At 41.9% G+C, this 13709-nt stretch overlaps 1 protein-coding gene across 1 annotated transcript in view; it reads right to left on the bottom strand.

Annotated features, from left to right (window-relative positions):
- The window catches only part of TMC1 (transmembrane channel like 1), a 314024-nt gene that overhangs the window by 198308 nt on the left and 102007 nt on the right, over positions 1-13709 (bottom strand). The window contains exon 8 of the mRNA XM_081103893.1: positions 5197-5286. The gene's annotated coding sequence lies outside the window, so the exon portion shown is untranslated. The remainder of the gene's footprint in view (positions 1-5196; positions 5287-13709) is intronic.

Raw genomic sequence — 13709 nt, 5'->3', positions numbered from 1 at the left:
AGGTTCTTCCTGCCTTCAGATCCCTCAGGCTAGCCATACCTCATTCAAGAGGATCACACGGAACACTGGCAATCAGGACATTTTCACTCATCAAGCTTTGTCTTCTAAAGTTAATACCGTCAAAACCATCCTGGGAGGCTACTAGGCTCTTTAAGAAAGTATGGTTACTCAAACACTTCTTTCAGACAAATACTTATTCAGTATCTACTGTTCTATAGGCTATGAGTTATTCAAAGGGATGGTCTTTGATCCTTCCCAGCTGGAAGTTTTAAATTTGGTTGGACAGATTAAGATAAAGAGGTCAGAACTGGTTAAGAAACAATGTTGGCTAATGTAAAACTTAGCATCAAAATAGGTGGCTAGCCCAATGAGGGCCATGACATTTCAGAAAAGGTGAGAGAAATCAAAGATTATGAGGGCTATAGATGAAAAAAGAACAATCTGGCTTTAAAAAGAAGGGAAGATGCAAACTTTAACTCAAAGAAACCAATTCAGCTCAGGGTCTGGCCAAGCTCCCAAAAGAGTCAGGAGTTTTAATAAAGAACAGTCGTGTTGCCCAGCCAGCGTGGCTCAGTGGTTGAGCATCAACCTATGAACCACATGCCTGGGTTGCGGGCTCGATCCCCAGTGTGGGGCATGCAGGAGGCAGCCAACCAGTGATTCTCTCTCATCATCAATGTTTCTATCTCTCTCTCTCTCCCTCTCCATTCCTCTCTGAAATAAATAAAAACATATGTTTATATGTAAAAAAAAAGAACAGTAATGTTGGTGATTGTATTTAACAGAGGCAGAACAACTAAGTTGAGAAGAATAACGAACCATTATGCTTGTTTTAACTCCGGTAAGCCTTATAACTACTCTGTGAGGAGGTACTATTTAGTTTCATTTCACCAATAAGAAAACTGACGCATGGAGTGGTGCTATAACTTGCCTCAGTCACACAGTGTTGGGTTCCAAGCCCAGATATTTTCTTAAGAGACTGTGCTTTAACCACTACAGCAGATGGCCTCCCACATGAGCACTAGTGGTTTGTAACAACAAAGGCATCAAAATGACCATAATGAAGTCTGGGAATAATGATTAGGGACAAAAAGAAATGACTACTAGTTCATGCAGAGACATGGTCAGATTGCAAGGACAGAAGCAGGCCTAAGTGTTAGCTTCCAAATAGTAAGGATGAAGATAAATGTTAAGTTCTAGAAAGACATAGCTCCTGGTTTGGAGAGGGGTGGGATTTAAAAGAAAAAAGTAAAAAAGTCAAGGGCAAGCACAGCCAAAGATAAGCATGCCTCGCTGAGGCAGATCCCTGGCAGAAAGCCAGTCTGACTGCCCCTGACTTCACTACCTCTGTCCTTGTATCTTAAGGAAGAACCATGTCAGCCTCTGAAAGGAAAATAAATGAAATAAAATCTGATAGTGGAAACTGAGCATGAGATGCTTAGGACACACACTGAACCCCATCTCCCTATCTCCTTCATGAGGTAAAGGACAAATATTAAAATGTATGAAGAAACCAAGTCAACTAGATATGGTGGATTGTAGAACTCTGAAATTCAGGATGAGTGGCTAGAATTAAATTTTGGAGGTAATATGGATCCACTGAAGGATCTTGAAGCAGAAAGTAAAAGGACATACTTAGCACATCAAATACCCTCACTTGACTGTGGTTTATATAGTTGGATTAGAGGCAAAAGAACGGTGATAAGCAGCAAAGTATAAATGCAGCCAAGGTGAGAAGACGTGCAATTTGTTATCAAGAAGATTTGAGAAGGCAGTTAAAACAATGATGGAAATATGAGCTTCCAGGAGAAATACAAACTCTCAGGGATGAGGTTTTGCAAGTCTGGAAGGGTTTCTTCCTGCAGCACTAACAGTTGACAAGGGCACTTTTGTAGCACATTTGACAACATACTGAAAAGATGAGTTCCTCGGAACAGAGGCGAACCGTGTAATTTTAGGTAGACATATAGTTTCCTTTGAAAACATTCTTTCATTCATGACAAATACAGCCTTAAGCAATATCCCACATGATTCATGTGGCTGTTAACACACTCAACTAGTTTTTCTAAAAGATTCACGAATCTATCTTTAAGAATTGGGACAATTCGCAAGTATTGGTTTAACAAATAATTGATATATACCTGAAGCAAGAGTACTAATACTGAAAATAAACCATTTCTACCTTGGTATAAAAAAATTAATAATAATCCTTTTCTTTCACCACATCTTTGTGTATTCTAAATCTTTATCACAGGCTGTCAGCTATATTATTGGTCTTCAGTCTTTTTTTATTTCTTAACCACTATTTTCAGGGAATTTTACTTAAAAGCATTCAGAATGAAAACCTAAAAGTAGCTTTAAAAATTTTTACAATCAGCAGTCATCCTCACTGGTCCCCAGGATCTGTCTCTTGCATCAACAGCATTTGGACAGAACAGATCCAGAGATGCCCCTTCTTCCAGCCTCGACCACCCTTCAACCCCTTTTCCAGCCGCCACCTTCAGAACACCCCAGCCATCCTCAGGCTCCAACACCATTTTTAAATCTTAACTCCTTACTGTCAAACAACCACGAGCTCCCAAATTCATCAGAATTATTCCATCAAGGTGGAGACTGCTGTCAACCACCTGGTCAACCTGCAACTATGGGACCCCTACACCTACCTGTCTCTGGGCTTCTATTTGGATCATGACAATGTGGCTCTGGAGGACGTGGGCCATTTCTTCCCTGAGTTGGCCGAGGAGAAGTGCAAGGGCCCGAGAGTCTCTTAAAGATGCAAAACCAGTGCAGTGGTCACATTCATTTCCAAGTCATGCTGAAGCCTCCCCAAGGTGAGTGGGGGCAAAATTCAGGCAGCCATGAAAGCTGCCATGGCCTTGAAGAGGACACTGAACCAGGCCCTTTTGGGTCTGCATGCCCTCTGTTCTATGCGCACAGACCCTCAGCTCTGTGGCTTCCTGAAGAACCACTTCCGGGTGAGGAGGCGAAACTCATCAAGAAGATGGGCGACACCTGACTCACCTCCACAGGTTGGTCGGCCTCCAGGCTGGGCTGAGCAAGTATCTCTTCAAAGAGGCCTTTGAGGAGCCGCTCCTCCTCGCCAAAAAAGTCCCCCTCTCTCCTTCGTCCTTCACTGGATTTGAACCTCAGGCCCTTCAATCCCTAGGCCAATGCTCTACCCACTGAGCCAAACCAATCTCTGCTCGTCTCCTCCCTTTTTTTTTAGGGCCTAAAGCAGAGGGTTTTCAATCACCTTTTTTTCTGGTAGATTCAACTAAGACCACTTGTTGAGGTTAAAGCCCTCATATTTGCCTCTTGTTGATCACTGAGAGAGAAAGAATTCTACAGGGCCCGTGTAGTTAAATAGTGAAATCCCTACATGAGGAGAGAGAAAAGGAGAATATGTCATTTTTTTCCATGTCTCTAATATTCAGAAATATTCCCCAGAGAAAATTGGGGAGAAGAGACAGGGAATAAGGTTATGTGTGCCTAGCTCCTGATAAGTGTTTTCAAACTATGAAAGAATAACAGGATAACTCCCTGTGGACTAAAAGGCATCTCTGGTCAGCCTCAGTCTTGAAGAAAGTCTTGGCTTAATAGTCCTTTTCCAGAGAGCAGGTTGCCTAACTTAGTGAAGAAGTTGCACCATGTGTATGTTTTCCATCCCATTCCTCTGACCTCATCCTCTTGGATTTCTTCTCCGCAAAGCCAATTTAACAGTTGTATCTCAGACTCAGGCTCAAAAACCTCTCGGATGAGTTCTCACACCTGTATCCTACTCTCGCCTCACCCTAGCATAACCATGTGTACATGTTTATTTACATTAAAAGATGGTGAGAACATCAAGAGAGAATATTGGGAGAGAGATGGGTATATTGACTACTTATTATCTCATCCTAATCTCTAATTTATTATTGCAGTTCTTCCAGAACACTAGTATTTTGCTGTGCTTTTCTCTGAAGTTTTCCCTGCCACTTTACTTCACCATTGACTGCACCCACTCTACAGGGACTGTAATGTGTCAAAAGCACAGTGTAACTAATAGAAATAAAGAGTGCAATGCCCCCTCCCCTAAGGTACTCCTTCTAGATGGAGTCTCTCACTGATGGTCAAAGACAAACAACAGGGTAGATGGATGGTGGAGGTTCAGTGGGAATGGGTAGCAATTGGAGAAACAAAACCTTAAAAGAATGGTTCTTTCTCTTGTTCTTTTCCCTTTTTCTTTTTGGAATGACCCACCTGTTGCAACTCCAGTGTGACTGGTTGAATTAGAAGGAACTGGGATCTTCTCTCACCTGTAAGAACGAGCTTCCCTTCTGAAATGCTAATCTACTAAGACTTTATGAAACACTGATGGTGGGGTGGGAGGGAGAAGACTGCTTAGACCTGCCAGTAGGGGAGGGAAATCATGTGGAAAGGGAGAGGAAGGTGACATTATGTCCTTCTTGTGAAAAAGTCAGCCCTTAGATTCTGAGAATATGGGGTTCTCTTAACAGAAACAAGGTGGATGAACAGTTTGGAAAGAAAGGTTCTAAGTTGAATTATATATATGTTGATTTTATTAATCTTTTTGCTGGACATAAGTAGGTGGATTGTTGGTTCCCAGTAAACTTCTCATTGAAAATACCCTTAATAACTCACCCCTTTCTCTGGGGAATCCTTTTTCTTTCCCCCACCTTCCCCTCACACCTACACATAAAGCAAAAATGCAGTCATGTGATTTGCCTGGAAGCAGCCATTCTCTTTCTTGACCCTGTCTTCTTGACTTTTATAATGGAACTAGAAGCCCAGTGCACAAAAATTTGTGCACTGGCAGGGGGGTATCCCTCAGCCCAACCTGTGCCCTCTCACAGTCTGGGACCCCTCGGGAGATAACCATCTGCTGGCTTAGGCCCACTCCCCTGGTGGCAGATGGCATGCCCAATCCCGCAGTGTCTACCCTGTCTCCCCTGGTCGCAGATGGCAGGCCCGGATCAATAACAATAACTGTTATTGCCTGAGCAGCCGCATTAAAGGGTGATGGCATTAGGCAGGTTGAGAAGCATTGTAATCAGAAAAGAGGATCAGAGTGATTATTTCCATCCAATATGGCTAGAACCATGACAGAGATAAGCACAGGATAGCACTGGGCCCCAGGGGAGAGGACCTGGCACAGACAGGAAAAGGTAATTAGAAAGACTCTCCTGGAGTACATACCCTTGATCAGAATTGAACCTGGGACCCTTGAGTCCGAAGGCCAATGCTCTATCCAAACCACTCAGGGCTCTTCTCCTCTTTTCTTTTTCCCTAGAAGAAGGAAAGGAGAAAGGCAGAGGGTTTTGAATCCGTACCAAAAGGAGGGAAAAAGAACTCTACATGGGCACAGAGCAGTCCAAGTAAGACCCCAGAGGCTTGAAATAGTGTACAACTTGGGGAATTATGATGTGTTTCAACTATAAAGTGAAAGAAAGGATAGAAGGAGATGAGGTTGGAAAAAGGGGGGGTCCCAGGCTGTCCTCACGTGGAAGTCATCACAAAGCCTCTTTCCCACACTCCCTCTTCACTCTCTTTCTCCCTTTCACCAGGTTCACCTATTTGCTTTAAAATAACCCCTCAATTGAAAATTGAAAACAATTCAGGCCTTACTCAGGATTTTCACCTTTATCCTGAGAACAATAGGAAACCATTTGGCAGACTTAATTAAATGAGTGGTCAGAGCAGGTTTTCTTTTAAGTTTCTTCTCGTTGCTGCATTGAGAATGGTCTGAGAAGGAATGGACAAGAAAGATTTGGAAAGAGCAGTCAGGTGGTGATAGGTAAGAGAGATCATGGTGAACTGAAGGGGTGGTAGCAATAAGATAGAAGGAGTATTGGACAGATGTGGAAAGTATTTCTATGGTAGAATTGATAGGTCTTGCTGATGCGTTGAATGATCTTTTACCCTCTCTGCATCCACCCCTTTGGGCATTTAACTTTGAAGTGTCCTCTGCCTCTGTCTCTGGACTTGACCATGTGCCTGGCTTTGGGTAATAGAATGAAGCAGAAGTGCAAGTATGGTGCTTCTAAGTCTACAAACCCAGAGGCCTTGCTCTTTCTTGTGTTTCTGTCACCTCCATGAGGACATTCCTGAGGTAGCTACTGGCATGGAACAGATACATGGCAGAGACTTGAAGTGCCCAGTCAGCCCGGTTGACACTCATCTAGATCAGTGGTCGGCAAACTCATTAGTCAGCAGAGCCAAATATCAACAGTACAATGATTGAAATTTCTTTTGAGAGCCAAATTTTTTAAACTTAAACTATATAGGTAGGTACATTGTTATTAACTTAATTAGGGTACTCTTAAGGCTTAGGAAGAGCCATACCAAAGGGGCCAAAGAGCCGCATGTGGCTCCCGAGCCACAGTTTGCCGACCACGGCCCCAGTGTCTGGCTTTTGCCTGAGCCTTTCCCAGAAAACACGAGGCATCCTTTTAACCACCCTGGAGCCCTCTTTCATGCATTAGACCACATGGAAACAATAAAGCTTTCTGCAGAAAAAACAATTTACAATCTTGTGAATTGAGCTCTGCTTCTCATCAATAAAGTAAGGAAGATGAACTGTACATTGTCATAGGAATGAAATATATGTGATTCCATTAATGTTTTCATAAAAAGTTTTTCTGATGATGTTTTTTTTCAAAACAGCTTTGATTTTTTATATTCTGTATGTCAAAAAATATATATAAACTCAAATATTAACTACAAATTAAAAAAATTATATAGCCGGAGCTCCAGTGGCGCAATCGGTTAGCACGCGGTACTTATAAAAAATTATATAATCCGCAGCTATATTAGCTTATTAACCAATTATTTATAATTTCTTCATGGATACAACCTCTTAATTAACTGTTTGCCAGTTTTTGATTGTATGAGTGAAGAATTTTTCCAGAATGTTTATAAATATAAAAAATTGGATCGTCTCAAAAAGCTTTCTTTGATGGGGCCCTTTTACACCTGTTAGCACCTCCCTCCACATCTCCACCACCTTTCCTGTGAACTACTGTCCATTCAAAGGTTAAAGGGATGAATCCTAATGTCACATTTCTGTCTCATGGCCCTACCCCATGACCACAATTTGGAATTGGAAAGAGAAGAGAGATAGCTGTCTCCTTCCAGATAGTTGGAGGTGGAACATACAACATTGGTAACTTTCAGAAACTGTATTTTCCATTGATGCATACAAAGTAAAAAAAGCTAGTCCACAAAGAGAAAGAGAGAAAAAGCATGAAGTTAGACACAGACAAAGGTGTTCAAGTCTCTGGTCAGTTTATTTCTCTGTCTTAAATTTTGCCAGTGTCCTATATCATAAATTCTCGTTGTTTGCATAAGCTACCTCAAACGGGTCTCTGCTCTGAGTGTGTCATTTGTCTCTCCAGAACAAGAACATGCACATGACGAGCAGTGTGGCTGGCATCTCCCCAGGCTCATCACATTGCCCGGGTGCTCTCAGCCACAGTTCTGGTGGTTGCTGGGAGACATCGCTGGTAGAGTATGTTCCGGAGGAAATAAAGAGGGGGAGAAGCAATCTGCTTAAAACAGCAGCTCACACCCCTAGATTGCCAAGCCATGTCCCTTCCTTCAATTTATCACCCAATCTCTGGAGCAGAGTTATCTGCTGGGGAAAAAAATAAATCATTCTGGCTGCCCAGAGGCCCTTCTAGAGCCAAGGATTTCTCTTAGGTTCCTCCATATCTCACAAGCCTGTTTCAAGTTATGCATTATGAGTTGTGGGAATTCTCTTTATAAGTACACTTCACAACAAAGTTCTCAGCTTTCAATGGGCAAAGCAAGAAGAGGGGCATTTGAGCAGCTATATCATAAGCATCCCTCTCCAAGGCTAGGGAAGAATCAGACCTTACTATAGAATGTTACTTCCTCCTACAAAGCATCCCCTTCCCCTCACCCCCACCATCACTCCTGCATGTATGCAGATTAAGGGGTGAATCAGTCTGTCACAATGACAGGATCCTCTGTGCCAAGTAAGCCCAAGCCCAGACTAGTAGACTGACTTCCATTTAAGAATTCTGAGCCATAGGGTCATTAAAAATAGATTACTATGCCTTTTCCTTCTTACGCATCCCACAGGCACTCAGAAAAGTTAGTCTCATCAGCAAGCTCTTACAAGACTACATTTGCATTTTGTCTTTCTGAAGATTAACTTGAATCTGTCCAAGAAAATTAAAACACATTACAGTACTCTTTTGAAGGTTTCACCAAAATCAGAATGGTTTCTGAGAGTTGGCTTCATCTCACCTTACCTTTTTCCCCCCCCCCGAGTCATGGCCATAGCCTCAAGATGACTTGGTTTTAAGCATCTTAATCAAAACTTACTTCTGCCAACTGGTCTTCAGGTGTTGGTCCACACAAGATCAACTGTCCCTGCTGTATCCTTTCTTTCACTGCAAGATCATTTAGCTGTGGAGCTCTTTTCTATGACTATTCATCTTGCAGCCACATAAAATATTCTGCTGCTCCCCTACTTCTCTGGGCTTGGGGAAAAACCCAAGAAGTTATCTCATACACCCCTGTCCAGATACACCTCAATGATATGTTCTTTATTCCTAATTCATGAAAATCATGGAGAAATTCTGAGTTCTGCCTTGTTCCCTAGAACTATATTATGAGACTTTCTGACCTTCATTCCCAAAACCTATTGTGGGGAGGGGTGGAGGAGTAGCTTTATCCTCTTTCCTCAGAACTGGGCAAAGCCCTTATCAGAGATCCAAGTCTTTACTCTCTCCTGATTTTCTCCTTTCTTCTGTAAATATTTATGTAATTGCAGGTGGGGAAAACTGGTTTAATATGATAGTTTTATTATAACTTTTCTCTCTGATGCCCAGACCAGTGGATTTATTAATGAAAGGACAAACACTAGATTCTCTGTTAAGTGTTCTGCGTCGCTCCATCCCAGAAGCAATGAATGCCATTGAAAACATCTCAAAATATTATTTTAGAATATATGAAGCCAAAATTTTTGACAAATGCAATTATATATTATATTATATTATATTATATTATATTATACTTATGTATCCATGTACTAAAGACAATGCACAGACATTATTTTATGTGCATAGGTCTACCAAAGCAGAATTTATTATTTGCAAAGTCACAGGAATTTTTGCTCAATACCTAAATTTCTCCTAACTAACTTTTTAATATTCTGGGCCCATGTTTTATCATACTTTTAAATAGATGCATAATTATATAATGTTTGGCCTTGCCCTATCTTCATGCTTCTCACACCTTTTACAAGTACATAAAAATAATAAGAAATGATTTTGCAATTATTCATCTAATTCTGTTAAGAAATCTATCATGTAAATGTGACAAAGGTCATAGTGAAGTTCAGTTTACAGGCCTACCTGCCTCAGGAATCCGGGAAATTTAGCTAATAACACAGACTCCCTGAAGTAACAGAGAAGGAGAGCCAGATCTGGGTCCTCAGATTCAGAACCTTTTGGAGAATAGAAGGGCTGCCCTAAGTTCTGGGGGGAAAAGGTCCTAAGAAAATTGGAATACTGAGGGACATGAGCCCACTCTCAGGTCTCAGAGAACAGGTACAAGTACTATCTAGAGGGGTAGAAACCAAGAGGCCATGGGGGGGGGGGGGCGGAACGGGGTGCGGGTCCCTCAGTACTATTGTCATTTAGTGCCTCAGTACTATTGTCATTTAGTGAAAGAGCTCCTGAGACTATCTGAGAAGTGGAAGCCCTTTCTTCTTGCAACAGAAACAGCCCAGTGATTGCAGCTGATAACAGTGGCAGTGAGAACAATAACAAGTCCTCGTACAACGCAAGGGGCAGAACCACCACAGCTGTGGCAGCAGGGAAACAGAACCAATGCGGGCACACAGGGAGCAGGTGAGGTCTGCAAAAGGCACAGCAGGGGTGCTGGCAACCACAACAAAGAGAGTCCAGCAACAGGAGGAGGGTGAGTCACTCAGGGCCTGGGGGAGGGCAGAGGAAAGAGGCCTCTCTCCTGATGGTAAACATCCCCACCAGGACCAGAGCCAAACCAGGAAACACCAGCATAGCTACCTCTGGTTGCACAGCCAGTTCCTACAGAACTGCTACATCAGAGTATCTGGAAGAAGGATCTAGGAATCTGACACTTAAACAAGTTTTTAGGGTGATTTTCTTTTTTTAGCAGTACTGCCCATAGATCTGAGCAGCTGGGAATCTTGCCCCGGATTCTAAGTTTTAGAGAAACTTCTTCTAGCCATGGTCCTCACAGGGCAAAGTGTCCTAGGGGTCAAGAGAACATGCCCAACAGGACCTCATGCCCACCTAATACATAAGCCCTCCCCACCCAGACCATGCTCCTAGTACCCAAGACCCTGGATTATCTGTCCAAATGACATAAAAGACCAATTCCAGGGGCCAGATAGATCTCTTCTCTCAGTCTATTTTCCCACAGGTGGACCAAGTGGGAGAATAGACTAAAACCAAGTATTTTCCAAGGAGGCTCGGTGAGCATGGGGCTAGACTTGCCTGGTGGGCTGATCACTGCTCTCCACGCTGCTCACAGTAGGGCAAGAATAGGAGTAGGAAAACAATTAAACCCTCCCCCTTCTCTCTTTCCATCTGCACTGGCGCCATGGGCCCACAGATATACTAGCCTAGCCTAGAGACTCATTATTTTTTTGCTCTGTTTTTTGAGGGGGGTTTTTGTCACAGAGGTTTTATTTAATTTAGTTTGGGTTTTCTTTGGTCTTGTTTTACTTTGTTTTTAAGAAACAGAGAAGGAAAGAAAGCTCTTAGCGTCAAAAATGCCAATTATAAAATGAACGAACGCTAGAATTTAATCCTGCTGTGACTCTACAAGTTCTTGATTTTTCCTTGGCAGGTGAAGTCTTGAAAAACAAAGCTTGCATGATTAAGTGGCACCCTAAAACTTTGAATTCATTTAGTTTCAGTAGTATCCTGTTGCACATTTTTCCTGTGCTCCCATTGTCCCTGCCAGTGAGAGAATCAATAATATAGGATTAATCTCCTCAAAGCAAGGCCATTGGATAATTCAAGTTGTACACATGGAATGCAAAAATAACAGCTGTGCAAGGGAGTATGTTATTCTAAGAGCTAAAGTGGGTGCCTCAAATGTACTAACTGTAATAGGAATTTAACGAATTTTCAACAAGATCCTTTTCTTCTATTCTCAGGGTTTCACCTTCTAGAGAATGCACACACTCACACCCCCTCCCAAACAAAGGCCTCGTGCTTTCAAGGTTCAAGAACAAGCAAGACTAGTGGGTGACAATTGGTGCATCAACATTTACTTAGTTTTTGGTTTTAAGGATTGTTTGTTTGTTTGTTTGTTTGTTTCATGTCAGCAAGGGGAGAGAACAACAGCTCAAGGTGTTTTTCTTTCTTTCAGTGATACTCTAGCTACTGAGCTTCATCACCTATGACAAGCTTTGCATTTGTCAGTCACAGCTGGTCGTTGATAATAGTCAGTGTTCCTTTCTGGGTGCAATATTGAGCAACAAAACTTGGGAAGAGATCCAATTATTCATACTGTTATTAAAGTTAGACATTTGTTTTGCCCTAAATGTATCATACCAAAAACCGAAGGCATCTGAGTCAGTATGGACAACTGTTTCCCTTTTTTTGCCAATGAAGTTGTGCCATGAGGATTAAGAGCAGCACAGAGAGGAAGCAGTGGCCTAGGAGTGATCTGGGAAATTCCAGCTGCCCTCCTGCCCTACTTATTACGAACAGAGATGACTCACTGTTAGGAAGCACACAGATGTTGACTTGGCCAATAAAATCCTTTGCAAAATTTAACTTTTCTGGACCCTCACTTCCTCTTCTGGGAAAAATAAAACAGCTTATTGTATTTAGACACCTACATAGTATTGTTTGGTACTGATATAAAAGAATAGGCATTCACATCATTTTTAATGTGCTATTTCTTATGTCTTTGAAACCAGCCTTCTCCTGGAACATATGTGTCTATAGAAGACACATTGTACAATAGAAACCTCCACAACCCAGGCTCCTGCTGTGCAGATGTGTGGTGGTCTGCTGCTTGAAAGACATGGGAATTTCAGATAAGCACACCTACTAATAAATCCTGATGTGTCCACCCAAATATAGGCATCCAGAGACTCAGGTTATAAACCTGGCTCTATTGAGTAGCTGTGACCTCAGTTTCCTCACCTGTGAAATCAAAAGGTTTTGACTCTAAAGGCTTCTACCTCCTTTATTGTTTTATGATTCTACAGTGTTAAAAATAAAAACCTATAGCGCCTACCCTCTCTATTAGCGATCTGCCATAAGAGTAAGCACGTACCAGTTTTCTTTCAGTGTAAGAGGTAGAAGAGTATGGGTTGGGTAATACTGGGTCAAGGATAAGACACAACTTGTAATTGAGTTAAAAAACAATTCCTTACTTACCTCATTGGGCTGTTGTAATCATCATATGAGATCACATCCTTGAGAAATTTATCATTAATTGTGCTCTATAGAAACATGCTATAGACTGATTGTGTCTCTTCAAAATTTTATGTTGAAACCTAATCCCCAATGTGATGATATTAGAAGATGGGGCCTTTAGAAGGTGCTTAGGTCGTGAGGGCAGGTCTTAATGAATGGGATTATGGTCCTTAAAGAAGAGACCCTGAGACTCCTAGCCCCCTGTGCCATGTGAAGTTACAGTGAAAAGGCAGCTGTCTGTGAACCAGAAAGTGGGATATCACAAGACACTAAATCCGCCAACACCAGCCTCCAGAACTGTGAAAATAAGTCATTCAGTCTGTGATATTTTATTATAGTAGTTTAAATGGATTAAGATAAGATGTTGTTACTATTACTAATAACAAATGTAAATATATTTTATCCAATAAACGTTGGTCAAGCATCTTCTATATATCAGGCATTAAGAAGACACTATCCTGCTCACAAGGAGTCAAAGGAACTCTGTTAAAATGATAACAATATCCTTTAAAAAATATTTTTTTACCTTTATGAAAAGCTTGAAGTTGAATAAAGGATAAAATTGCTAAAGCTATTTTCTTCTCTATTTTCAAGTATTACACATATTTTTAAATGTCCCTTCCTCAAACCTGAAGAAAAACATACCTGAGATTTTGCAAAAGCTCAATTGATTTCAGTGCTAGGCAAAGAAATAAAAGGTGCTACCATCTATTAACTGTTGGGACCAAGGATAGTGGCAAGTTTTTAATGGACTCCCCAGCAATGACAAGAGAAAAATGGATAATTATAACCTCACTGTAAAGGGTAATAAAAGACTGACCTTGGGCTATGAAAAATGTGTCTGTGGCCTTGGGTCTGCAAAGCCCACTATCCCCCACGTTGCACTTTACGCTTGGGTAACATGGCTCTTACCAGCTTCTAGATCCCTTTATATAGCACGCTGGTTCAAACTTCTGTGCATTTTCTCATTCTGTGCCCTCAGCCCGGAATAAGTAATTCCCCATCACTCCTCGCTCTTCCTCCCTCTTTGGTCCTCCTCCCTTCTCCTTCACTTCTTCCACAGGCTGCTGCTCATTTTTTAAAATTCCACTCCACTTTATCTCCTGCCCAAAGTCTTCCGAATTCCCTGCCACCCCCAGTCTTTGTGAGCCGCCCCTGCACTGCACTCCTATCAGCTCTCCGGTGCCACGGCACTTATCACGGCGTGTGAGAAACTTCTGTATTGTGTCTGTTTCTTCCTCTATCCCAGTGGTT

The sequence above is a fragment of the Myotis nattereri genome (genome assembly GCF_964212035.1).
Source record: "Myotis nattereri genome assembly, chromosome: 12".
In the NCBI taxonomy this organism is placed as follows: domain Eukaryota; kingdom Metazoa; phylum Chordata; class Mammalia; order Chiroptera; family Vespertilionidae; genus Myotis; species Myotis nattereri.
This window is presented reverse-complemented; position numbering and strand designations above follow the sequence as displayed.